This window comes from Hypomesus transpacificus, unplaced genomic scaffold, assembly GCF_021917145.1.
Source record: "Hypomesus transpacificus isolate Combined female unplaced genomic scaffold, fHypTra1 scaffold_48, whole genome shotgun sequence".
In the NCBI taxonomy this organism is placed as follows: Eukaryota; Metazoa; Chordata; class Actinopteri; order Osmeriformes; family Osmeridae; genus Hypomesus; species Hypomesus transpacificus.
The window spans coordinates 1,753,046-1,779,001 of record NW_025813996.1 but is presented as its reverse complement, the minus strand read 5'-3'; the positions used below and the strand labels follow the sequence as shown (position 1 = coordinate 1,779,001).

General features: G+C 45.8%; 1 long non-coding RNA gene across 1 annotated transcript; it reads left to right on the top strand.

The window, feature by feature from the left end:
* The first annotated feature begins 287 nt into the window (after positions 1-287).
* Positions 288-12,496, top strand: LOC124465391. Its single transcript, XR_006955791.1, has 5 exons — positions 288-988; positions 1,306-2,849; positions 11,955-12,076; positions 12,202-12,247; positions 12,359-12,496. It is a non-coding gene; the product is annotated as an uncharacterized LOC124465391 (long non-coding RNA).
* Positions 12,497-25,956: the final 13,460 nt, after the last annotated feature.

Below are 25,956 nucleotides of genomic sequence, written 5' to 3'. Positions count from 1 at the left end.
GTTAGGCTGTGATAATGTTGTATTAATAAATGGTATTAGTGCATGAAGAGGGTTATTATAACATTCACTTCTGAAATAATTTGGGAAGACTCAGCAAGTCTGAAACATTGTGGTTATGATGGTTTGAGCTGATTGGCTTGTTTTGAACTGCAGCAAAAGGAGTTATGAAGTTCTACCTATCTGACCTTTGTAAAACTTACATTTAAAAGAAAGAAAACCTTTTTTGAAATGAAAGAAACAATACTAACTGTTGATTTTGTTTAAATAAGGAAACAAAGAAACAGATTGTAAATTGTGGTAGGTTATGTAAATTCACAGGAGGAACTTATGATGAGGAACTAAGGAATCTGTTTCGTTATGTGCTGATTTGAGCCATGGGATGAATCATGTCTCAAACAGGAGGGATAGAGATAACGAAAGAGTGTTTATAGCATATGGATTTCTATTCAAGGAAACTTTAAGATATATTGTTTTAGCATACCCTATTTGTGCAAACATGATATGCATGAACTTTATTGAACTAAAGAAATGTGAACAGGAAAATACTGCCTGGTAATTATAGATGCAGTATGTTTCCTATGTGAATTGAGGCCTTTCCCAGTCCTATACCAGATGCTTGACACCATTTGAATTGATTTATTGGAGATCATATGTACTACCACAACTTAAACCTTTCACATAGCATGATGAAGAGGTGAATCAAATGGTTAACCGATTTTATAAAAATGCTAACTAGAAAAGAGATATTTTCTGCTAAATTCTGTTCCAGGTTAAGCTGTAACCCAAAGAGTGGAGGAGTTAAACCAGGAAATTGGTTTGACAGTTACATTTTGAATTACATTCATTTTGATAATTTCTTTAATTTTTTCTATATTACAATTCTAAAAAGCTTGGCTAAAGTTGTATGTATGTGGTGAAGGGGGCCTGTGAGAATGTCCAGGTCTGCCGTGGATACATGGATGTCGAATGTCCACTCTGCGGAGTGATGGTGGGTTTTCCCCTGTAACATCATTAGGGTTTTCCCACTGTGTCCAGTGTGTCCTCACCATTTGGCCTTAATGCTGCATAGTCTCATAATTATTGTTGAATTGTATGTTAACATTGTATAATCAGTAATGGGATATTTTTTAATGTGTGTTTTTTGTCACACCCTAAAAATATCCATTTTGAATCCTCAAATTGCTTCTTGATTTCAAATCCGTGTTTAATCATTGGTGTTCGACTGTTCGCATCTCATTTGACTCAGTTACTGCTTGATCATGGGAGATAAGGTGATGCTGTGACTGTAACTCTTTTCTGCTTCAGGACGAGTCAGAGTGGCGGGTCTGACTATCTTTGGATCTACAACCCCTGTTCTAAGGCCCCACTCCCCTGGAGACCCTGTTCCCCCCCCTTTCTCTCTGGATGATCTACCCCTTCCCCTTGGAGACCCTGCCCCATCTGCCCTTATGCCTCATCAGACATAGGAGTGGTCTGCCCTCCCCTCCTTCCCCTTGAAGACCCTGCCCCACCTGCCCCAATACATCATCAGATGTTCGGGAAAGCCTGTTGTACATTTATGGACAGGACCATTCCAGGTCATAGAGAGAACCTCGCACGCCCTACGGGTGCTGGGGAAAGGGTGTATGTGGTATGTGGTTTTCAGTCCTTCAAAACCTATTCTAATTCTGATTCTAAAAAAACTGATGCAGCACCCCCAATGCAACAATCAACAGATCGCTCATTAAGGGAACGCCCAAAACAAAAAAGCAGAGAGCGATCGCTGGAAGAGTGGGACAACATAAATCAAAAATGCCAAAACTGGGGGGAGTTATTGCAAAGGATGCAGTATGAACTAAACAACCTGACGACAAAATTACGAAACCGCTGTGACAAGAGCAACACAGGAGGAGAAATGAGACTGGGAGTGCCTGGAACACAAACAACACCACACAGAGACTGTTTATGCTGATGGTAATGAAGGCAATACTTCAAAATGTACAAAAGTGTCTAGACGGTGTGGTAGGCCTGATGAGAATGGACTGGCCATTGCTCCAAGGACACATGGTCCATCACGTCAATAACTGCAGAGAAAAAAAACTGGAAGCGGAGGCCCAGGATCCCGACAACCCGACACCCCAGGCCCCAGTGATGTTCCAGCCACAACCCCAACCTCCTGCTCCACCAGGACCAGTGCAGGCAGCACCAGTCAACCCCCAGATACCACCCTGCCACTAATCCAAGTGCATGATGGCACTTGGACTCAGATGACAACTATCAATCCTGGAAGGGAAGAGGTGGACCTATGCAACGTAGAGTGAGACCCCGTGGGGGAGGAGGACGAGGCCCACCCCAACAGCAGGACAGACGAGCACAATCCAACCCCAATCCGACTGACAATCAGCACGCATGGGGGTGCTGGGGATGTGGACAACAAGGACATATAAGAAGAAACTGTCAAAAATTCCGTATTTGGTGCCAGCTGCAGGCTGGCAGTAGAGGTTTCCAGAGGAGCCTGAGAGGGAAAAGATGTCACCATAAATCTCATTACCACCAAAAAAGTAAAAAAGGGTGACGAAAAGGCTTCAATCTCCCCCTCTCAGGTACATCCACCCAAACTGTAGGCTTTTCTGGGAAAACAAGAGTGATACCCCCTACGGAGCCACTCACAATGCAAACTGAATGAAAAACTATTGTAGAGCCTCTACTTAGCACACTCTCCCATCAATCTATTAAGAAAAGACATTCTCTGCATATTAAAAGACAATATTGTGTGTACCCAAAGCGGCCTGCCAGGGGAGTTTCATGAAAATCCCTCAGCAAACCAGATCCATTCATGAATGCAACAGCAGAAAGACCCCCACAGCCAGGTATGGGAATGGGAAGAGTGGGAGCCGTGGGTCCAAGCATTAGTAGGGAAACCAAGACCACAACAGATACTGCTCCACTGCACTCTTCTATGTTTACATTTACATTACATTTATTCATTTAGCAGACGCTTTTATCCAAAGCGACTTCCAAGATAGAGCTTTACAAAGTGCATAGGTCACTGATAATAACAACAAGATAGCCCCAAAGCATTGCGGGTAGCCAAAAACAAGAAGTACACATTGTGAACAACCAAAAAATAAGTGCTAAAGGGAAGAAACCATAAGAGCATGTAGTTAAGCAAATTACAATTAAACAACATGAATCTCTAAGTGCAAGTGTACCTGTAGGAAAGCAAAAAATAAAATATATAGGATTAACTAAAATAGAATACAACAGTTTAAATCAGCTACCACTAACCAACAAGAGCAACAGTCTAAGCAAGAGTCATTGTGATCCTTGAGGAAACTAGCATTGGGTTCAGCAAACCATGCCTAAGTACCGTTGTACTCCCGGAACAAGTGCGTCTTGAGCCTTCTCTTGAAGGTGGAGAGACAGTCTGTGTCTCTGATGGAGAAGAGCTTGTGTTGGGACCGGGCGGTCTTGAGTGGTGGGACCACCAGTTGTCTGAAGAAGACCGTAGGTGGCGGGTGGGGGTGTAAGGCTGCAGGAGAGACTTGATGTAGTCGGGTGCAGTACCGTTCACTGCTCGGAAGGTCAGTACTAGGGTCTTGAATCTGATGCGGGCCGTTATGGGTAGCCAGTGGAGGGAGATGAGGAGCGGGGTACAGGGGGCGTCTGGGTAGATTGTAGACCAGGCGGGCCGCTGCGTTCTGAATCCTCTGAAGAGGGCGGGTTGCGCATGCTGGGAGACCGGCGAGCAGCGAGTTGCAGTAGTCCAACTTGGAGAGGACAAGTGCTTGGACCAGCAGCTGGGTGGAGTGCTCAGACAGGTATCTCCTGATCTTCCGGATGTTGTAGAGGGTGAATCTACACGACCGGGAGACCGCAGCAATGTGGGCCGTGAGGGAGAGCTCGTCAACTATGGTAACCCCAAGGTTCCTGGCAGAGGATGAGGGGGTCACCGTCGCAGATCCCAGGGTGATTGAGAGGTCGTGGGAGATGGAGGGTTCGGCCGGGATGATGAGGAGTTCTGTTTTGGCGAGGTTCAGCTGGAGGTGTTGCTCGGTCATCTAGGCGGAGATGTCTGCGAGGCAGGCCTCGATCCTAGCTGAGATCCCCGGATCGGTCGGGGGGAACGACAGGTACAGCTGCGTGTCGTCAGTGTAGCAGTGGTAGGAGAAGCCATGGGAGGTGATGATTGGTTCAAGTGAGGTGGTGTACAGAGAGAAGAGGAGGGCTCCAAGGACGGAGCCCTGTGGGACACCCATGGAGAGCTGGCGAGGGTCTGACAGTTTGCCTCCCCAGGAGACCTGGTAGGATCTTCCCGACAGGTAGGATGAGATCCACTGGAGTGCGGTGCCAGTGATGCCCATCTCAAAAAGTTTGGAGAGCAGGATCTGGTGGTAAACCGTATCAAACGCTGCAGAAAGGTCCAGCAGAATGATGACGGATGACCTCGAAGCCGCTCTGGCAATGCTGAGGTAACAAAAGTGAGAACGATACTGCAATCCCCCGACCCTGTAGGGGGGTCCGGTAGAACATTTTTTTAAATGTAAAGTTAAACGCATCAATCTAGTGCACTTTGAGAGCAAAATTAAGAGGCTAGATCAATGTAGAATCTGTGCCTTTCTAAACAATATCATTTTATTTTAACCAGCCCCTGATTGGCTGTGAGGTTTAGGCATTAGGTGAGGAGTTTGCATGCATGCAACATATTATTGATATTTAGTAGCCTATAGCAATAGTCCATATTTCATTTCAATTTCGCAAAACAAAGAAGACATTCTCAATTTAAAAATGAAATATAACGTAACTCATTTGAACCAGACCAGCAATATTTACCTTCATAAATTCTTCTTCACGTCCTCTGCCTCGGTAGAGCTAGTCGCCTGGCTAGAACTAGCTGTTGCTAGTGCCATATTTTCTGATTCTAAATCTGCATCTAATACGTCCGGTAGTAGCCTATAATTTAATTTAACGTCTTTAATTGTAAGAGACCGCGGCGCACAGGGATGGGTAAGGAGCGTTGTTTAAGATCAAAATTACAATGCAACATACTGCAGACACCTTAGATATGAGAGACCCCCTCAGATTTTTGACTTTGTTGCTTTCATGGGAGCCAGTCCTCACTCTATGGGAGCTCGGCTCCCTCTGGCCACCACGTAATTCGAGCACTGAATGAAAAGGAGCGAGCCAAACAATACAATTTAAGCAGCCAAAAGAACGGGCCTACTAACGTCATCTCCATGACAACCAGGAAGACGCCAAGCCTAAAAGCACAAACCCCGGCTCCAAAAATACTTTAAAATAAGCATAATACACTTTTTCTTTTCAAGTGTTGTAGTACTTTTGTGTGGCCAACGTTACACACGCTAACATCGCCTAATCAGTTATAACTGATACTTGTCGCCTTACGTAGGGAGAGTGGTGGGGACGGATCGGGGTCGCTAGGAATCCGTTCCCAGTGCCATCTGCGCGCATGCATCAGGGTCCCCAGAGTTAAAGGCGATAGTGCGGGCTCTCAGCTTGGCCCGGACCGCGGCATCAACCCAGGGCTTCTGATTTGGGAAAGACCGGACAACGTCATCAATGCAGTGTTGGATGTAGCTGGAAACAGTGTCCGTGTATTCGTTAATGTCCCCATCTGCTGCCTCCTTGAACATCAGCCAGTCAGTGGTGTCAAAGCAGTTCTGGAGGGTGGCCACACACTCGTCACTCCAAAGGTGAACTGACCTTTCAACTGGTCTGACCTGTTTTAGCTTTTGTTCATATGCGGGGAGGAGAAGAATGGAGGTGTGATCAGCCTTCCCAAAAGCAGGGCGGGGGAGGGGTTTGTAACTGCCCCTGAATGCTGTATAACAATGGTCAAGGATCTGGTCTTCACGTGTGAAGAAGTCAATGTGCTGATAGTACTTGGGCAGGACTTTCTTCATGTTGGCTCTGTTGAAATCACCAACAACAATGAAGGCTGCCTCTGGTACCCCCTTTCCACCAAAGTGAACTGGGAGCTAGTTCGGAGCTGGTGCTAGAGCCAGTTCGTAGCTGGTTCAAGAACGGAGCTTACTAAGAACCGGTTTGCTTTTCCACGGGCGAGAGCCACCACAGAGCCACATCATTACGTCACTGTATACGTCTCATATTTCCCAGCAACGCTAGCGCCAAACACAACATCAACAATGGCAGACATTTCGTTGCTGTTGTTGCTCATGGTTTTGCGAACCTACATCGGCATCCAAACACGGCGCATCCGACGTGTTTGTTCAACTCGCCATTTGTATAGACCAATTATCACCCTACGTCACACAACTGTCAAGCAGTCTCAAATGCGCATGTCGGTTGTAAAACACGAACTTCTCCCCGGTCTATTACACTTGGAGTGTCTATCAGGTCATCATATATCTCTGGCCACTGGATTGCAGGGCTTGATATTAACTTTTTGAGGCTCTTGGCCTTTGGACAAATACATTTACGTTTCACTTGTCTATGCACAAAATTCACATGACCCCGATACCCTTAAATAGCCTGACCAAGTGATCGGCCAAAGCTAGCCTGGCTAACGGAGGTCGCATTCTCAGGCAAATGACGAATTAAACAGGCTTGGTTAAAGAAATCCGAGATGCTGGCTATCTTCATCAGGCTCGTATCTACATTAGGCAGTCCTCCCTGACGTTTCTGGTGTAAAATTGAGTGAATCACAACATTGTGCACACTGCCAGTGAGCGAGTCTGACTGAGGCTAACGTCAAAACAATGGGGACGCAGTCTCACTCAGATTGCCAGTTTGAACAAATCAGAAAAACAATCGCACCAGCTGGCTAAAAGCAGAATTCCCATATCTCTTGAAAGCTGTCCTTGTCGACTTTTAAATGTAAAATTGACTGTAAAATTATGAACTTAGTGACATGACGAAGACATGGTTGCCGTTCGACTATGCGGTCTGTACCGGGCGACATTCTCACTAAAATGTCAAGACTTTCGTGACCCAAATCAAAATTCTGATGCGACAGATCAATGGGTAATCGCTTTCTATTTTAAATGCTGTCCTCCCCGACCTTTTCGGTCTTTTCAAATCTAACTATTTGTATTATCCGTGTGGTCGTTTTGCCATTAAAAATGCTATCCTTTCCCGGTTTTCTGCAGCCACGTTGCGCGCGCATCCTGAATGTTTACATTACAATCGAGAATAATAAAAGTCGGAGCAAATTTACAAATGAGCAGTTTCATCAATAAAATAAGCACATTTTCAGCAACTACACTGCCCCCTTCTCGATACATTTCATTCAGATTCTGATTTACAAGTACCGTTTAGCTGAAATATGAATTGTAAAACTTAGAGCAATGGCGGCCAAAGCGTTTTGTTGGTCACGGTAACCCCGCCCCAAGCAGTTCTTTGTTGGTCCGTAAACTAGACCAGCTCCGAAGTGATGCTCGTTGCGAACCACGTACAAACCACTTTTCCGGTTCCCAGTCTGTCGAAAGAGGAAGAACTGGTTCGCGATTAGGCACCGGCTCCGAACCGGCACCCAAAATGCGTTGGTGGAAAAGGGGTATGGGTGCACATTTTCCAGACCATTGATAAGCCCATACAGTTCATCCAAAGCAGCGGCCTTGTCTGCCTGGGGGGGGGGGGATGTAGACTGCACTCATGACGACCGAAGTTAATTCCATTTTAAGATGGAGGAGAAACTAATCGCCTGTGGTTGCATATCCAGTCCTGTACGAGCCATCTGTATTTGTACAAAGACATTATTCAAAAGAAAGAGTCCTGGCGCAGGTTTGACGACGTTGTCGGTGCTCCTGATGTTTTTTTTGTACTTTCAAATTCAGTTTCTCGTCACATTACGTAAATTTGTTCTGGTAGCTAGTTACAGTAGTAGCCCGACTGGAACCCCCTGGTCGTATCGACAGATTAGCAAAGACTTTGAGTAATATCATAAAACGTTTTAACCAGGGGCGTATCTAGGTTCCCACTTTAGGGGGGGCTAAGCCCCTAGATAAAACCTAGAATTTTTCCTGTGACCCAGCAAAAGTAGGGGGGTCTGGGGGCATGTTCCCCCAGATTTTTTTGGTGAAATATCCTTTTAACCCTTGTGCTACCTTCGGGTCATTGTGACCCACCGTCGTGTAGGTAAATAATTTGACCTAACCCTTGTGCTACCTTCGGGTCATTGTGACCCACCGTCGTGTAGGTAAATAATTTTACCTAACCCTTGTGCTACCTTCGGGTCATTGTGACCCACCGTCGTGTAGGTTAATCATTTTACCTAACCCTTGTGCTACCTTCGGGTCATTGTGACCCCCAAAGTGAATATACCACGTTATATCACTAGTTAACACTAGGTGGCTAGAGAGAGAGAGAGAGAGAGAGAGAGAGAGAGAGAGAGAGAGAGAGAGAGAGAGAGAGAGATAGGCAAGTGCTACTAACACACATTCGTTGGGGGTCAGGACAGCCGTTGTCTAGGGTCACGCAGCTATGGCTCGGGATTTCAGTGCCCTGCAAGTTCTACAACAGATGTTTGCAAACATCGAGCAAAGTGAGTCCGAAGAGGAGACAGAGGATGTGTCAGAAATAGAAGACGGCGAAGAGTGCGTGGAGCATGTGGCTGAAGAGCAGGAAGAAGAAGAAGAAGAAGAAGAAGAAGAAAAAGACGACGGGCAAGAGTACGCGGAGCATGTGTCGGAACAAGCAGACGGGCAAGAGTATAATGCGGTCGACGACAACTCAGCAGCGGCCGCCGCCGCCCGAGCCCCTGAAATCGACAGAGATACTTTCTTGTCGAAAGATGGCAAAATTGAATGGCGTTCGGTTGCGTATCTGAGGAATCCGAGGCTGCTGTCGCAACGTGACAGCCGTGAGAGGACCCCCAGAGGACCCACAGCGTACGCCGTTTCCCACGCTCTCGACATCGTCTCTGCGTTTTTACTCTTTGTCACGCCACAAATCGAAACAGTGATCTTGGACGAGACAAATCGGGAAGGCTATCTGAAACGCGGAGAGGAGTGGAAAGCAATGGACGCCTCTGACCTACGTGCCTACATAGGGCTGCTAATCCTGGCAGGGGTGTACAAGTCCCGAGGCGAAGCGGCCGCCAGTCTGTGGGACGCGCAGAGCGGCAGAGCGATTTTCCGCGCTACCATGCAGCTGAAAGTCTTCTACACCTATTCGACGTCGATACGATTTGACGACCGTGGGACGCGAGCGGCGAGACGCGCCACGGACAAGTTGGCGGCGATACGAGAGGTCTGGGATATGTGGGTAGAGAGATTACCCCGCCTCTACGACCCAGGGCCCGAAGTGACCGTGGATGAACAACTGATCGCGTTCAGAGGACGGTGTCCTTTCAGGCAGTACATGCCGAGCAAACCGGCAAAGTATGGGATCAAGTCGTGGGTCACGTGCGACGCAAAATCCAGCTACGCTTGGAAGATGCAAGTTTACACCGGGAAGTCGAGCGACGGAGCCCCGGAGAGGAGCCAGGGGATGCGCGTCGTGCTCGATATGACAGACGGCCTGAAGGATCGCAATGTCACGTGTGACAATTTCTTCACATCCTACGACCTCGGACGAGAGCTCATGGCGACGAGAAACATGACCATGGTTGGCACCGTGCGAAAGAACAGGTCCGAGCTCCCGTCCGAGCTGCTGACGACGACGAACAGGCGACGGGTGCTGTCGTCGCTGTTCGCCTTCACTCCCACCACCACTCTGGTTTCCTACCTCGCAAAGAAAAATAAGAACGTTTTACTCATGAGCACACGCCACACAAACGACGAAATCAGCGACAGAAACGACGGCAAACCGACCATCGTCTTAGACTACAACCGCAACAAAGGAGGTGTAGACAATCTGGACAAGGTCATCGCGGCCTACAGCTGTAAAAGGAAGACGGCCCGGTGGCCCCTCGTCATCTTCAGCAACATCGTTGACGTTTCCTCCTACAACGCCTTTGTGATATGGAGAGAGGTCAACCCCAACTGGATGCCGCGTAAGCACAACAAGAGGAGGTTTTTCCTCGAGCAGCTCGGAAGGGCCCTCGTGACTCCGCTGATCGAGAGGAGACGATGTCTGCCCCGCGCGGAAGCTGCTGCCGCGGTTGTGAAAGATCTACGGATGGCCAGCTGTCGCGATCCACCTCCTCGACGACAACCCGAAGAGGATGGCGCAGCAGCAGCCACCGCCTCCTCATCGGCAGGACCGACCTCGCCGGTCCCTGCCAGTAAGAGGAAGAGATGTCAAGTCTGCCCGGTGAAGAAGGACCGTAAAACGTTCACTGTTTGTCGCGGTTGTAAGAGGCATGTCTGCAAATCCTGTTCGCGTGTATACTGCCCCACATGCCCCACCGAGCTGGGCTTCGGCCAAGGAGAGGTTCCCGTTGACCCCGGACGACCTGCGGGAGTGTGTGCAGGAGACTGAACAACTCAGTCGAGTGCAGAAGATGGGCTTTGCTCAAGTCAAAGCACAGTGCCGCCGCCGCCGCCGCCGCCGCCGCCGCCGCCGCCGCCGCCGCCGCCGCCGCCACCACCACCGCCACCACCACCACCACCACTACATGCATGGGATGAATAGATGATGTATCAGGACGGCAGGCTGGAGGTCTATCCATAGTGCTGTCTGAGTGTCATTGTGATGCACGGTGTCATGCACGGTGTGACAACTTTTCATGGTACAAAAATAAATAAAGTGAAACATTTGATTTTATTCCTCGCGTTGTCTGCCTAGTCTATGACGCCACTCTCGTGCCGTTTCGGGGTCGTGGTGAGTCAAACTGACATTGTGACAACTTTTTCACAGCCAAAAATAAATAAATAAAGTGAAACTTTTTATTTCTAGCCTTGTCTACATGCCTATTATTACACTCTCGCGCTGTATCCTAGTCTGCGCTGTGACTCACCATACCTAGTCTGTTACGCCACTCTCGTGTTGACGACCTGAATGAAGTGAAACATTATCTGTCTACATAAAAAAATAAAAATAATTCATATTTTCCCTGGCCGGGGAGCAATCCAGGGCTGTGGAGTTGACAGCCTCGCAGCCTTGCCACTAGACCACAAGGGGAGTTGCTTGTTCTTTGTGCTGTCTCTGCCTGTTTACATATATTTTTTTTTTCTTTTACACTGCAACGTCTATGTCGTCTATTACGCGACCCCGCACTGTCTCCGGTTCCTTGTGACCCACAGCGGTCTTCTGACAACTTCTCATAATACAAAAATAAATAAAAATAAAGTGAAACCTTTATATTCCCCCAGTGTGGGTCACAATGACCCCGAGACAGCGCGAAGGTGGCGTAATAGACGGAGCTGTGGGTCACAACGACCCGGAGACAGCGCGAGGGATAAATGCAAGCTGCATAGACAATGAGGAGAGCGTGAGGGTTAACGGCTCCTCCGTGTGGTAGCTAGTGGTAGACTGTGATTCAAAACGAAAATGTTAAGTCCTGAGGTGTGTGTGGTCTGTTTTTTGTGAGGACGGACTATTTCCCCGGATTACAGCCAGTGTAAATTCCAATAGTGGGTTTAATGAAGACATTTTAGAGTCAACATTCTAGCACCAGAGGAGGGGTGTTCATGAACCCTTGTGCTACCTTTGGGGAAACGTTATTTAAGTGTTAGAAACATCATTAATCTGCAACCATGTCTACAGATGTGAGAGGTTTAAGCTACGCTATTCACTGGTGATGCAACACTCCTAGTCGATATTATACTGTCCGAAATACCAACCTTCCTGTCCCTGCTGTCACGTCGAAAGCGGTTAATGAGCAGCATGATTACATTGTTGCCTCTATGTCTCTAGTGGTAACCGCCTATCAGTATTCTACATTGCCCTTATGACTGGGAATGTAACTTAATATAATAAAACATTCTTTATACCAGAGTTTATCTGGTACGTTCGATTAAGACCTGTGTGATTGTTCAACTATTTTGTTTAATACCACTTGAAGACAGTGAACAAATCTGTACACCTACATACACTTTCTAACAACCCAGGGGCACCGCACCATGGACAGCGTTCCAGTAGAAACCACCGGCACCTTGGAGAGCGGCACGACAAGCCCGGATCGAGGCCATGAGGGGGAGGCCGCCACAGCAGGAGACAACGAGCAAAACAGGTGCGGCTCATGAGTTGGATGGAGGATGGCAAGACCATGAAAGGTGGGTCAGGCCTGCCGCAACAGGCCTACATACGGTTTGTAAGCTGACCAACTCCTCCTGTGTGTGTTTCTTTTTTTTTCAGTAAGGAGTGTGAGGTAGAGACGAGACCGGCCTGAACAGTCAAGACCGTAAGCTCGATCGACAAAGAAGCTGAGTTATTTGTGTTAGTTTTTGTGATTTGTTTGGTGTTTGGTTAAATAAATGCCTGGTATTTTCAACCAACCAACCATGTTTTTCAGAAGTGCTGTGCTGTTCGGTCCTGCCTACGGCCCTTGGTGGCTACAACTTTTATACACATTAAACCAATAAAACATGCTTCACAAGTTTATAAGGTACATTCAACAATTTTGTTTAATAAAGCAACATCGTTTCAACAGAGATATGCTGTCTTAATTCACATACATTAGAAATGTCATTAAGTGTTGAAAGCTTGCCCTTGTTACCTAGTACTTAGTTCACCCATAGTAGAAGTCGTACCAATCCTTTAAGGGCATGTGATTTTTCAACATGAAATTCAACCGGGTTCTCCTAATCAACACATCTGTGCTCAACTGTGTGAAAGTGGCATGACTGCAGATTTCCTCTTCATCGACTTCTTCCTCACGACGCAGACCGTTGGTGAATTTGGTAAAAATGTCCGAAAGGGTTAATCCGTAGATTAGTGTAAGGGACAAACAACCGGTGATTTCACCTATATCCTCGGAGGGACTTTCGATTAATACTTTGATATGAGATATATTTTCGTCTAGGATGGCGATGGTGTCAGCGTACTGACTCATTGTCTGGTAAAACGAAGTGATGTATTTCATCAACACATACGGGATTACGATACCCCCCGTGTACATATGTCTAGGAGGAAAATGTGCACAGTTGAGGTCCTCAAAGCCTCTATTGGAGGCCTTTTCCAGAGTGAAAAGTTTGAAAATGTCAAGGTTGTCATGGGAAGCGGATCTTAACAGTGCTAGGATATTTCTGAGAGCGTCGTCATCCTTGCCAATGTCGGGTTGTGGTGAAGGTATGCAAACATAGCTGTCGGCACACTGTGGGAAATTGAACGACTGTGACCCACTTGGTCCCTTCACAACGCACGCGTGTCTGATTCCTGAACACATGTCACACGTGAATTCAAACTCCCCTCGGGTAGAGGCGATTAGGATGTCAAAAGCACCCTTGGCTCTGTCTGAGGCCCAGAGGCTGTTTGACATCATGAAAGCCAAGACGTTGGCAACAGCCTGTCTATTTTTGTCGTCGTAAAAAGATGGGTTGCGTTTGAAAGGTATAATATCGGTGCCTGCTATCTTCATATAGGATCCACCGTTAATGTTGACATGCCACTCTGAAGAAAGTTTACACGGGTCGTTGGTCAGGACCCTTTTTGTGTTATCGTTGACGACAGTAAAGACGACTGGTATCGGTTCCAAGCCACCTTGCTTGTAGGCATTAATCCGCATGTTATCAATGACAAAAAGAGTACTGCATTCACCAAAGGGTATGATGTCACGCAAGTTAAGTTTAAACATTGCAGGCTGATGAGCCTGACCAAGTTTGTTCATTGTATGGGAGAATACGTAGTCCTTTTGACTGAAAGACATCTCGGACAATGGGACATAGAACAGGGTAAAAGAACGTCTTTCACTAGAGTTTCATCCAATGTAAGAACACAGACGTATACGTATATATGGTATGTTTCACCTCAATTCAAGTTTGACAAACTGCAATGGCATAAGAGTAATGTACAATTTAACAACTCAAATCTATGATTGCGACAGCCACCGGCTATCGCTGATACACTGCCCCATCTTTCTCCTCTTGTCTTGGTCATAGACGTAGTCCAGAATACCATCAGGCGAGACATTGTCAGATTTAAGAAGTCTGTAGAAATGTTTACAGCCTGTACAATGATAGCTAACCCTCCTGTAGTCCTCTGTTGACCGTTTCCTCTTGCCGAGCTTGGCTTTGATTCGTTTGAGCCAATTCTTTTCGCTGAATGTCTCAAGCCACCTTTGCATTAGATTTACATCCTCACAAGAGTAAGGCATGATACAAAGAAGAGACTCGGGATACATGACGGGCACCGAATCAAACACATTGGGAGTGTGTATTTGCAACATGATTACAGCCTGACACAGAAGACCAGCCAAGTCAACTAAACGTCTCTCACATAGTTGGCCTCTTGCTATAGAAAGTCTACCAGTAGAGGATTTTATCCCAGCATCTGTCAAGATGACACTTGGCAACGAAATTGAAATGTAGCTGTCCGAGCAGGGAGGGATGGACGAGTCGTCTCTAAGGGAGACAATACCTTCGGAGATGGCTTCACTGAGCTTTTTTCCAAGTAAGACACTTAGCGTCTTGTACACATGGCTGGGTCGCAGGGACATGTCCTCAACGATTACCTTGCGACAGACTTCGAGTTTGTCACCGGGCATACGTGTCACAGTCTCTCGGTTTGTCTTCAAGTGATCAAACTCCCGAATCCCACAGGCCGGTATCATATGTTCAGGGCAATTATACATTACGGTGTTGAAAGCAACGGTTGCTCTCTTCGACCTCTCTCTGACAGAGGATATTGTGGTCAGCAGATGCTGTTCACAATCCTCTAGACAGTGTTGCCCCAACGCAGGGCTGTACATGTGGCAAGGTAGGCAGTAGTCTATAATACAGTGAGCCAGAAGTTTTCCAGAGTCGTTGACCAAGTTGGAGTCTGCACAGTGAGATATTCACACTCTAGAGTTGGCAAAACATGTGTCTGGCTGGTTTGGGCGAGATACGAGCCCTGTCTGAGAAGAGTCGTCGATCAAGGGTTCGTCTTGTCTTTTGCAATCATCACCAGACCCGTCATCACCGTCCTGGCCTAACGCGCTGTAACCGTTGGACTTCTTGTTGTCTTCAGAGACGTTACCGGGTCGACGGCGGTTAGCCTCGCATTGGAGTGAGCCTCCAAACATAGCAGTGATACACCCTGTCTTAGCCTGAAGGTTCAAGGGGTATCTGTGAAAAGCAGCCTCGCAAGGGTTACATTTGTGATACTCGTAGCACTCCACAGGTGTGATGGAAAGTCCTGTGATCTGCTTTAACCACCTCTTTACAATTTCAACATAGGTCGTTTTGATACTAGCATTGGACACTTTCAACCGATCCAGTGTTTGTTGACTAAAGTGCTTGTTCTTCGAAGATTTAATGAGACTACTCCAAGGAAAGAAGCCCGCTCCCATCTTGGATGCGATGATCTCAGATGCTTTACATGCCAGTAGGTCTCTAAGAATGGATTGTTTGCGTGAAAAGATATGGTTCATACAATATTTCAGGTCTTTGTAAAGCGTTCTCACTGTAAAATTAGCACCAGACAGCGATTCGTTGTCGTGCACGGGGGTCAAAGTTGTCGACGCCGCAGAGAAACCAGAGTCCAGTTGTAACGTTGTGACATCTGCCACTCTGCAAGGGGTGAGAAAGGAGCTAGCTTGATCTACCTCTAGCCACCTACCGAGGTCATCAACAAGGGGTTCCCTAGCCAGGTAAAATATTACATCTCCTCGCTTTAGCTGGTGCCAGGGACATGTTGAAAAACATGAGACGTCGTCAGTCGCCAGTTTGATGCAGTCTCCCCTCATGACACACGCTATAAAAGTGTCGGTCACAGCGGAATCACAAGGTGTGCGTATGCTTTTGAAAGCTGACAACCCCCTGACCTTGACGGAGACTGACAAAAGACTCCCTTTGTCGTCTAGGTTATGAGTGAGAGCAACGTATGTCTTCTTAGCTACGTGGCAATATATGGAGCTGCTGTTCTCATATTCCAGCTTAACTCTCCTGTCTCTAACGAAGGGTCCGGTGACATCTACAAAGTCTTCAGAGCCTGGGACTTTAGCGCCGTAGACGGGATATCCTTCCTTGGTGAATCTCCCACTTGGGTCTCTGACTATATTTTGGTGTTTGTTAGCACTACCTATCAAATACATCCTCTTGAGAGTGTCCTCCACCAAGGCTGTGTGTACGTAGTTCAGAAACTCAGGCACCTGTGCGCCAGCCTGTTCAAACTTGTCAGCCAAAGCCTTTCTGGCCTTGTAGGCGAAGCTCTCGAGGCGTTCGTTTTCAGGTCCAGGGTCAGCTGTGTCTTTTTTGTGGAAGTCTACATCGCTAACATCGTTTTCAGGACGCTGCCCGGGTGTGTAACCAACTGACACCATGACACTGTCAGTGTCTCCGTAGACTACAGGGGATCCATGTCTGTAAAAAGTAGACACGCAGCTATTCACCACCGATATTTGTTGTCTACCGTGACCAGATATAAGAGGCCCGCAGGGGTGAGGAGCTGTCCCATAGAAGGAGTTGGCTAGGATTTTACACTCACCCTCTTGCGTAGTGCAGTATACCCGCTCAACCTCACTGATGTCAGGGTTTTTAAGTGTCCTTTTAAACTCAGCTCGTTGATTAAGATAGTATTCGACGGAGGAAGATAATACGGCCGGTAGACGAACAAAGGCTCCTTGGGCCTGGTCGTACTTGAGAATGAGGGATGCGTATTCAAACCCCTCCGCTGCCCAGTTGTAACACACCCACCCGGACAGATCGTGAGGAAAGTTCACAGGAGGCCAGGGGATGATCGTCTCAGGTGAGATATTGAGAGCACACATGATGGATGGATACATGCCAGAGAAGTCAAACGAAAGCTCCAACCCCATACCGGGTCCAGAGTAGTGTAGGCCGGTGATGGGATCAAAGACAGCACCTCCTTCCCACTCAGGGTTGTACTGGGGCTGCCATCGCTGACGACTGTTTAGTTCCATACCCACAGGTCCAGCTTTGACTCTGAGGGTATCAAGTCTAAACTTTAGCTGTGGGATTTGAACGGAATGGATACTCTGCACGAAACCTCCAAAGTTATCTCCTCTTCCGTGTACGACAACGTCTATATTGAGAGTCGTCCTACATCGATGGAAAAGAGACGATACGGGGTTCAGCACTTTAGCCAACCTGGCGCAAAGTTGAGAATCGACCAAGTTATAGATGAGCACGGCAAAGAGACTTTTCCCCCCCATTGTAATCATCTCGTCCATTTTAGAGTAACTGACATCTGCCACCTTGTACAGTTTTCTGGCGTCCTTTGGAGGTTTTTTGTGCAGCTCTCTAACCTTTGCAATAACAAAAGGTGCCACGTCGTTCAGCTTCATGCTAGTGCATGCAAACTTAATCTCTTTAGTTCCCGCCATCCTATAGAGATCTATGATGTTCATGCCACAGCTGTTCATCTTGAAGTGTCCCAATTTAGCCTTCCCTCTGTTGAACTTGTCAATGTGGTTAGATATCAGCTGGAGTTTGTACTCGGTTAATAAGGTTGCGCTCTGTAACACCGAACCTAAGCTATTGAGCATGTCCTTGTACATTTCCAGGTAACGGACGTTTTCGAATTGGAAGAAAGGTAACACATCATCTGCCATGGCCCTGGTTACAAAGAGTCCATGCCAGGCTCGTAATAGTGAGGAGCATCGTTTTTGGGTAGAACTGTCACAGCGTTTGGCGTAATCCGAGTCAGCGTAGAAATGAACACGCTGTTCAATTACCCTCACGTCAAATTCTGCATTGAACACATAGAGAAGTTCTACACCGTGGTCATACAAGAGTCGGATAGTTGTCTCCAGGAGTCTGAGCTCTCCAGAACAGGGGTAAAATGAAATCCGTTTGACATCTTCAATACCGACTCCCTTCGCCAATTCGTAATCAGCTTCTAGGTTATGTTTTTGTGTGACCTTACATTTGTTATAGAGAACAATCAGGGCCTTTCTGTGGTGGTCGGCTGACATCTTGGCTATATGAGAGTTGAGAATTACGAGAGACACGCACGTTATCTCGTGTTGCTGGCCTGGCATATCGGGTGACAAAGTAGGGATGGTGACATTTTTCTTCTGTTTTGGCAATTGCTTCCGGCCGACGTTTAGCCTCTGAACCAGCATGGCTCTATATTCTGTCATGTTCGCAACCCTACTCTGGGTGCAGTAGGGGAACTTGTAGGCAAACGATTCGCATATTAGAGACGTATCCCGGTGGTATTTGTCAAAGACGGTCTCAATGTCCAGACACGCTGCCTTGTAGAAATATGGCATATGTTCACTGTCAAACAGCTTAGTCTCAACCACCGACTTGTCGTGATCGTAGATCAGTTCAGAGGCTGACAGGGTGCCGTTCAGCTTGTTTGTTGGTAGGAAATACATCCTGCCAAACATAACATTGGAGCATAAAGCAGGCGTGTTACCATCTCTATACATGTAATATCCCTTATCGGGACAAAAGTCTCCGAAAGTCAGCGCGCCTCTTACAGTTTCCACATACGTTTTGGCCAAAGAAATGCATTTGAGTGGAAAGACTTGTGCATTTACCTGTCGTTTAATGTCATCGTGAAAGACGTGGATGTTCACTGGATCGCCAGCAAAATGTTTAGACCACTTTTTCTGTACAACTTCCCACATCTCTTCCTCTCCGTCTTGGTCTAGAATCAGGTCTAAGTCGTAACCCACAACAGGAGTTATGTCAGTAACTTTTAAATGTACCGTCGTGTAGATGTTAGCATGTTGGCCCCGTACCACCAACCCTCTACACAAGAGAGCCTCTTCTTGCTTGTGAAATACGATAGATTTTAATATCACCCCGACAAGATTATGTTCAACCTCAGGTTTGACGACTCTGCGCTGAGGGTATATATTAGGAAAGAAGTCTACAAATGGCACTGCTTTCTGCATGATTCCGAATCTGGATACCTCTTGACTTTATCTAAAATGTTTGCATATCAAATATACACCCTTGTATGTGCAGCAAAAACATCCAAGCCTGAAGCAGATTCAACTGGATGGACATGTCCCAGTCAAGTGAAGAATCTACGTGTATTTATACATCCTCAACAGGATCCTTTCCCACCTCCGAAGTCTCCAACCTCGGAGGTGTCCAGCTGTCATATAAAGGTCTAGCCTCAAACCCGCTCTGTCGAGTAATGACATTCAGTCTTACATACATGTCTAGGTGTTAGGCATGAATTACACTGTGATCATTTTCCAAGAACGAAGAATCCCCACTTGCTAGTCATGACAAATAAGAAAGGAAAGACTGTCTTAGTAGAGTTTAACACCTTGCCTCATAGAGAAGAAGACACAGCTGTCTTACAAACAATAAGATTACCATCCAATAGAAGAGCTTTATTCCTTGCAGTTGGAACAGATGTATTGTATGACAATCTGTCTGAAGACTTGTCCTTCAGCGCGTTGTCGCCAAACGACAGGGCAACGTTTCAATTTCTCCTATACCTGACATATTGCTGCAAAGGGGTGTTTCTCCAAGTGACCTTGGAGAATCCAGATTTCCGTAGCATGTCACCTCCTATCAGAGAGGACTTCGCTCACGGGCGTCTATTCTGTTTCGTTCTGGACATGAGTAGTGACAAGTCAGTTGACATGAATGACCTAGCATCTAGCCACGCTTTACAAACCAGACCGCCTACATACTCCCATGACGGTGTGTCAAATAGCCAGCTGCTCAGTCTCATAAACATGAGTGTCAACATGGACGTATTTAGAGGAGACGACTCGGAGGGTGAAGACAGCACAGCCACACACCCGTCGACAGATGTTACAAGGATTGAACTACTGGAGGAGGCTTTCAATGCCTTTATGCGTCTACAATTGGTTAGACAAAAGGCAACATCCCTAAATCACGCAATGATCGTCATGCGAGACAATAAGGGAGAGCTGTCTTCTATCTTCGATTGGGTGGACATCCACAACGACACACTTAATTCCAATAACCTGGATAAGAAGAAGGCCAAGGACCTAGGGGGTTCCATGTATACACCAGCCTGTCAGTCGGGGAAGAAAGTGGTCATCTTACCAGATACTATAATGGATATTAATCTCAAGGTTCTGGAAAACTCCATAGGTAGGCTGACGGACAGTGTTGGCCATGGAGAATGCAAGCCACTGTTCATATCAGTCCTCTCCAAACTCACAAGTGCCGAATGTGTGAAGCAGAAAGTCATTCAAACTGGATATGACGTGACCATGTTGGACGATAATCAATTTCTGGACAAGCTGAAGGCTTTCACAAAAGATCTTGACGATTGCTCACACCTTGTTGATGTGAACGTTAGAGGGCTGTTGGTATTCAGATACTCTCTCGAGAAACTCATCGACAGAGACAACCCTGACATGTTCGTTAAATCGCTGATCCACAAACACGTGCCTATCACAAAGGGTCGGATTGATAAGGTGCTGTGTGACATAAAGAGGAAACGTAGGACACGGGGTATAGCGTCTTTGCTGGAGAACGGACAGTGTTATTGCAAACGGAAGATCATAAATTATGGATCTGTTGCATGCGGCGGACAGTGTCAGACTGCGTACTCGTGTTTTTACAACTCGTCCCGACTGCACCCCTTCATCGTGAGTAAAGACGAGCACGTCTATTACTTTGAACCCCTCTTTCCTCATCTGGGTAGGCTGGAGCGTCTGAGCAAAGAGATGAAAGTCAAGGCCAGGTCAACACGCAGGCAATTCGAGAGTATAGCAGATATGGTCTTTAACATCCTGATCAGGTATCAATTCTGTGGAAATGGAGCACTTTACGAGGGTCTTAGCAATCTTATGGACAACGATCTCAGCAACTCCAGCTTGTCTCTCGGTTGTCACCTTTCGGAGATCCACGAATCGTTTTACCTCTCACCAAGTGATCAATGTGACTACTCGGAAAACGCTACAGTTCTCAATCCAGTGAAATTGTACGACTTTGCGGTGGTGAGATACTTGTTTTGTGACAGTCTTCAAGTTGGCAGATTGTTCCAGGCATCCACTACGTTCAATTACATCATTGTCAACACTGCGCCCAGGTACACCATTGAGCGTATTATGCTCTTCAAAGTCACAGGTCCCGGAGAAGGCAAGAGTTACGCTAACAACGTGTTGAACTATCAGTTCAGGAGGGTAAAGGGTTGTGTAGAAACACTGACGTCTTTCACCCCGCAAGCTTTCAAGTACAAGCACAATAGGAATTCTGGTGTGGTCATGATAGACGATGCTCATATAACCCACGAGAAGACCATGAAGAGCGTCGATAAGGAGTCTAATGTGATACCCAATACTTTTAAAAACATGTTGGACACTTCCATTCTTGAAAGTGATGTGGTGACAAAAGACGTAAGCACCGGTAAAGTGGAAACCAAAAAGTTTTACACAGTACAGAATTGTGGATTTGCTTGGAACACCAACACTATGGTCTTTGTCAGTGGTGCGTGGGCCAACAGAAGTGTGATTATGCAATCTGAGTTCCCTGACCATGTGACACGCACACGTAGTACCAAGCAGGTACAGGACACGGTAGAGAAACTGAAAATGGATCAAATTGCTGCAATTTGTCTGTACAGACAAAACCTTATACAGTCTGCTACAATGATTGCCGAGTCTGATGTCATGCAATTCAGTGTGAGTTTTGACATTGCTAGAGAAGCTTGTGTAGCTGCCCTAAATGCCAGTCACATTGTGTGCCCAGGAGCCGTCAGCCGCAGGGTTTCCTTGTGCATCAACCAGCTGGTGTTTGCTGAGGCCATGAAGTTGGCCTGTCACTTTGTCTTTGACATATGGATCCCTCCCTGGACCGAGATCCCGGATGAGAAGGCTTGTCCTGACTTGAGGGTTTACATGAAGCAAATGGATGAGAATAGACTGACGGCTCTCAACAAATTGTCATTCGGTGAGATCTGCTTGGAGACTAACGCTGTATACAAACTTTGCACAGCAGCCTGTCTACCTGACATTTGTCCTCGGGTGGTTGACACGCAGGGGCGCTTTGCGTGCAAGGTGTTAGGCTACATCTTGACCCAGATACACGAGCAATATCTTAAGACCAGTTTGAAAAACGGAAACTTGTGCATTTCAGGTGTAGATGTTATGTTTTTCTCACCAAAAGAGATCAAGGGTGGACACGCTGCGGCCAACGAGATGTTATTGTTGTGCTCAGCATGTACAGTCCCGCCTCGTGCTGGTAAGATAGAGACCTACAATCTGTGCACTTACAGGTACGCCACTAACACTAACACGCCTCATAACAGGAGACTACAATCGAATCATTACAAGAAAATAGGATCTGTCGTCATTCCACTTGAAGCTGTCTATGACATGCTGGCCCTTTATGCGCCAACGTCACACTCTGGCTTTTGGGAGAAGATCACAGTCTCGATGACAGAGGCTTACAAGAATGGAAATTTTTAACAAGTCAATGCATTTGGACAATGTTCCATTGACAGCAGCACTGAGCAGCAGCTTATATTGAGATTCACACTGGACTTCAACGCTGACCCAATTTGCTCTGTGATATTAGAAGCGACATCGGTCATCAAACCTCTTAACGAACTCACTTTCAACAAGTGTCCCCTGGGAGGGGAGACGTTTCAATGTTCTGCACCTTTGTATTACGGGGGGGTTATTAGAAGGACGATGTCTCAAAATGCCCCTAAGGAAGCGTATGACAAAGGTCACCTGAAAGAATCCAGACTCGGTCCAAAAGGCACCTTCCACGGTCCCAGATTGAGTGTTTATTCAACAGACTACTCTGGTGTACCAGTGAAAAACGTTAGCTCATTTTGTAATACGCGGACCGTCTATCATCAAGACAAGATATTTTTAAGAGTCAACCGTGCTGACCATGGTCACTTACTTGAACTAGAGGAGGATTGGGAGTGGAAGGACGCTGTTGGGGTGTTCAACAACGTTCACGGCGTAGACACGTTTTCCGTGGTTATGTTGAAACGTGACTATGCTACTACCATGATGGCCGTAAAGGGAGAGTTGATAACTAAAAGGCCTCGACGGTCAACAAAACTCATGGCCATGATAAAGGCTTTACGCGATTCCGACGGGCGCGCAGCCCTTGCTATGAGAAAGGGTATAGAGACACAAGATCGAAGGACTCAACCTTTCACTACAAGTAGTCAGCAACCTAAAAGGAATGCCACTCAACATTACTCGGGGGATGAGCTTGTGGCGAAAAGGAGAAAGGTGGCCAGGGTGGAAGATACAGAAAACTGATGTAGCTCTGCAAGAAATAAAATTCTCCATAGGCACTGCTAGCTGGTTCCTCCAACCCAGTAGCCTTCTTCAAACCAACCGAACAGTCAAACATGAATATAATGTCCCATACTTAAGGCTTGTTCCTCAAGTGAAAATAACTCTCTGTCACACCATTGTGTCTAGAAGACTAGAATTGAGATCATAAGTTTAGAATGTCGGATAGAGTGTGCAATTCGTCATGGTGGGAAGGAGCTTGTGGACATGGCAGCCATAAATCATTGACAAAAGCAATTCAACCGTTTTTAAGTTTTCCCAAGCCTGATAATGCTCATGTTGAGCGTTTGGATTTTTGGAAGACAGTATCAGTTGTAGTTGGCAATATTCTCAAAGGCACAAGCCTGCGTTTGGATCACGGCAGTAGTTGTCTGTCAGATTTGATAACAAAGATGTCATTGCTGACCTTGCCTCAAATTAATGAAATTTTGGCAGTAGGAAGCGGGACTGGCCTAGCGGAAGCCTACATTGGATATACAGCACTCAAAGCGAAGGTAGTTCACATAACTGACATCGAACCTCCTCATGATATGGTCGAAAAGTTATCTTGCCACGAATCGATTGACAAGTACACTCAAGCAGACGCTTTGATGTTTATATATCCTTTTGCAGGAGCTTCAGGTTACGAAGGAGACATAGGAAAATTCAAAGGAGACTACATTGTAATGATCGGAGAAGTTACTACCCTTGGACACCCTAATCGGTCAAAATGTATGAGGCAAATAAGTCTAGATTTTGAAGAACGTTTAAAAGTGAAAATGGGCACTTGTACGGCTTTTTGCTGTAATAAGCACATGTTTCTATACAGCAGAAAATGCAAGGAAGGCAACAACACGATCAACGGTCCTACAAGTTAAAAATTGGATTGATGAAATGATACAGTGTCATCATTACACCATTTTTTATTATTATTAATTAATAGTACATGTATAATTGCACCAAATTGAATGAATAATGGTGTAAACACTGTCTTGTATCTAATAAATAACATTTTACACACAGTCCTCTTTTTCAATTTATTTTCAGTTCAAATGCACATTGTTATTGACAGCACGGTATCCATGACGGGTCCGCATATAATGCCTATTCAACAAATGTTTAGAATACATTTGACCCTTTATTCTATATCTGTGACACATAGTTGGTCGCAGATATAGAATAAAGGGTCACATTTATGCACAGATGTGAGGTATGAGATGGATTTGAGGTGTTATTATTTCCGAACATTAGATGGCAGCAACGACTAGGGCAGGGTAATTGTCTGTTTTTTTTTTTTAACATGTTGTTATCCAAAGCTATTTACAGTAAATATGTGTCAGGGAAGTTTGTCCTACAAGTTAAAGATGGATACAAAAATTGTATAATGTCAAATTGAAGACTGGATTTATTAAATTATATGTAACGTTTCAACATTAGACCATCTTTAACTTGAAACCCCCATCCAAGGTCGTTCGTTCCTCCAACTCACACCAACCCGTGAAAGCCAATCAACCGAGACTTGAACAGTCCAACGTGTAGCCCATATAATGTCACATACGCAAGGCTCGTTCCTCAAATGAAAAGCCCCGGAGCCCACAATTCAATCATGGCAACACCAAGAGGAGATTATGATCACTATTCCGTTGATTATGTTGACTGATAAGTTGTCTGTTTTAGGAAAGAGATAACCCTTTGCAGGTGTTCCATGGTGTTTTGCTGAACAATCTGGGTTATTTTGGCAAATGTATTTAAAGGTTTGAGAATGTTCTCTTTTTTCTCGAGAGATGAGCCAAAGCAATCGAGAAGGAACTTTTCATTTTGGGGGCATTGACTATTTATATGAGAAAATGATTTGGTTTTGAAGCATGAGTTAACTGTTTTGGGTGAGATATGACCTTTTGAAGGTGATCTATGTAGTTGTGCTGAACCATATAGGCTATTTTGCTAAATGCACGTGGAGCTTTGAGAATGTAATTTCTGTTTCAAGAATTGAGCCAAACCAATGGAGAAAAACTGTAATAGCACAACCCAGTATCACATAATTTCGTGAACCAGTCACGAAAAAGAATCTAATATTTCGTGACAGGTTCACGAAATTGGCACTTTTTTCGTGACTATGTCACGTTTTTTCAACCAGTGCATTTCAATGGAGAGAATATTTCGTGACCTCGGCACGTTTTAATTAACCAATTCATTTCAATGGAGCAACACAATGGGCAAGTGTTTTCGTGTTCATTTAAGGTTTCATTCTAATTTTTAAGCGATCTAATTTTTAAGCGATAAAAAACTGGTTCATAAAATAACTTGCCGTGTTCTTTTTTTTTAAGGGGTAGGTGAAATAGGCAACGTAGCCTATAGTTAAATATTATGAACTCCACGCCACTACATCTCGGAGATTTGCCTAATCCTGACAGTTTTCCACTCCCTCACACCTTACTTGAATCAGGAATCAGAATCAGAAAGGAGAAAGGGTTTTAATCGCCATGAAAGTTGCACAGACAAGGAATTCGCTTAGGCACGAAGGTGCATACATTCAACATAGGAATCTTAAAAATGTATAGGCTATATGAGATCTAACTATAGTAGGCCTAAAGGTACATAGACTAGCAATGCTTTGAAAATAAAATATGCACAAACATATAAAGTTGCCCTAATTTACAGTAGGCCTATAAAAATACAAGTAGGCCTATTACAAAAAAAATACCAAAAAAATATTAGGCTCCATTTATTATAATAACATGCTAGCCTTACCTATTAAAGCC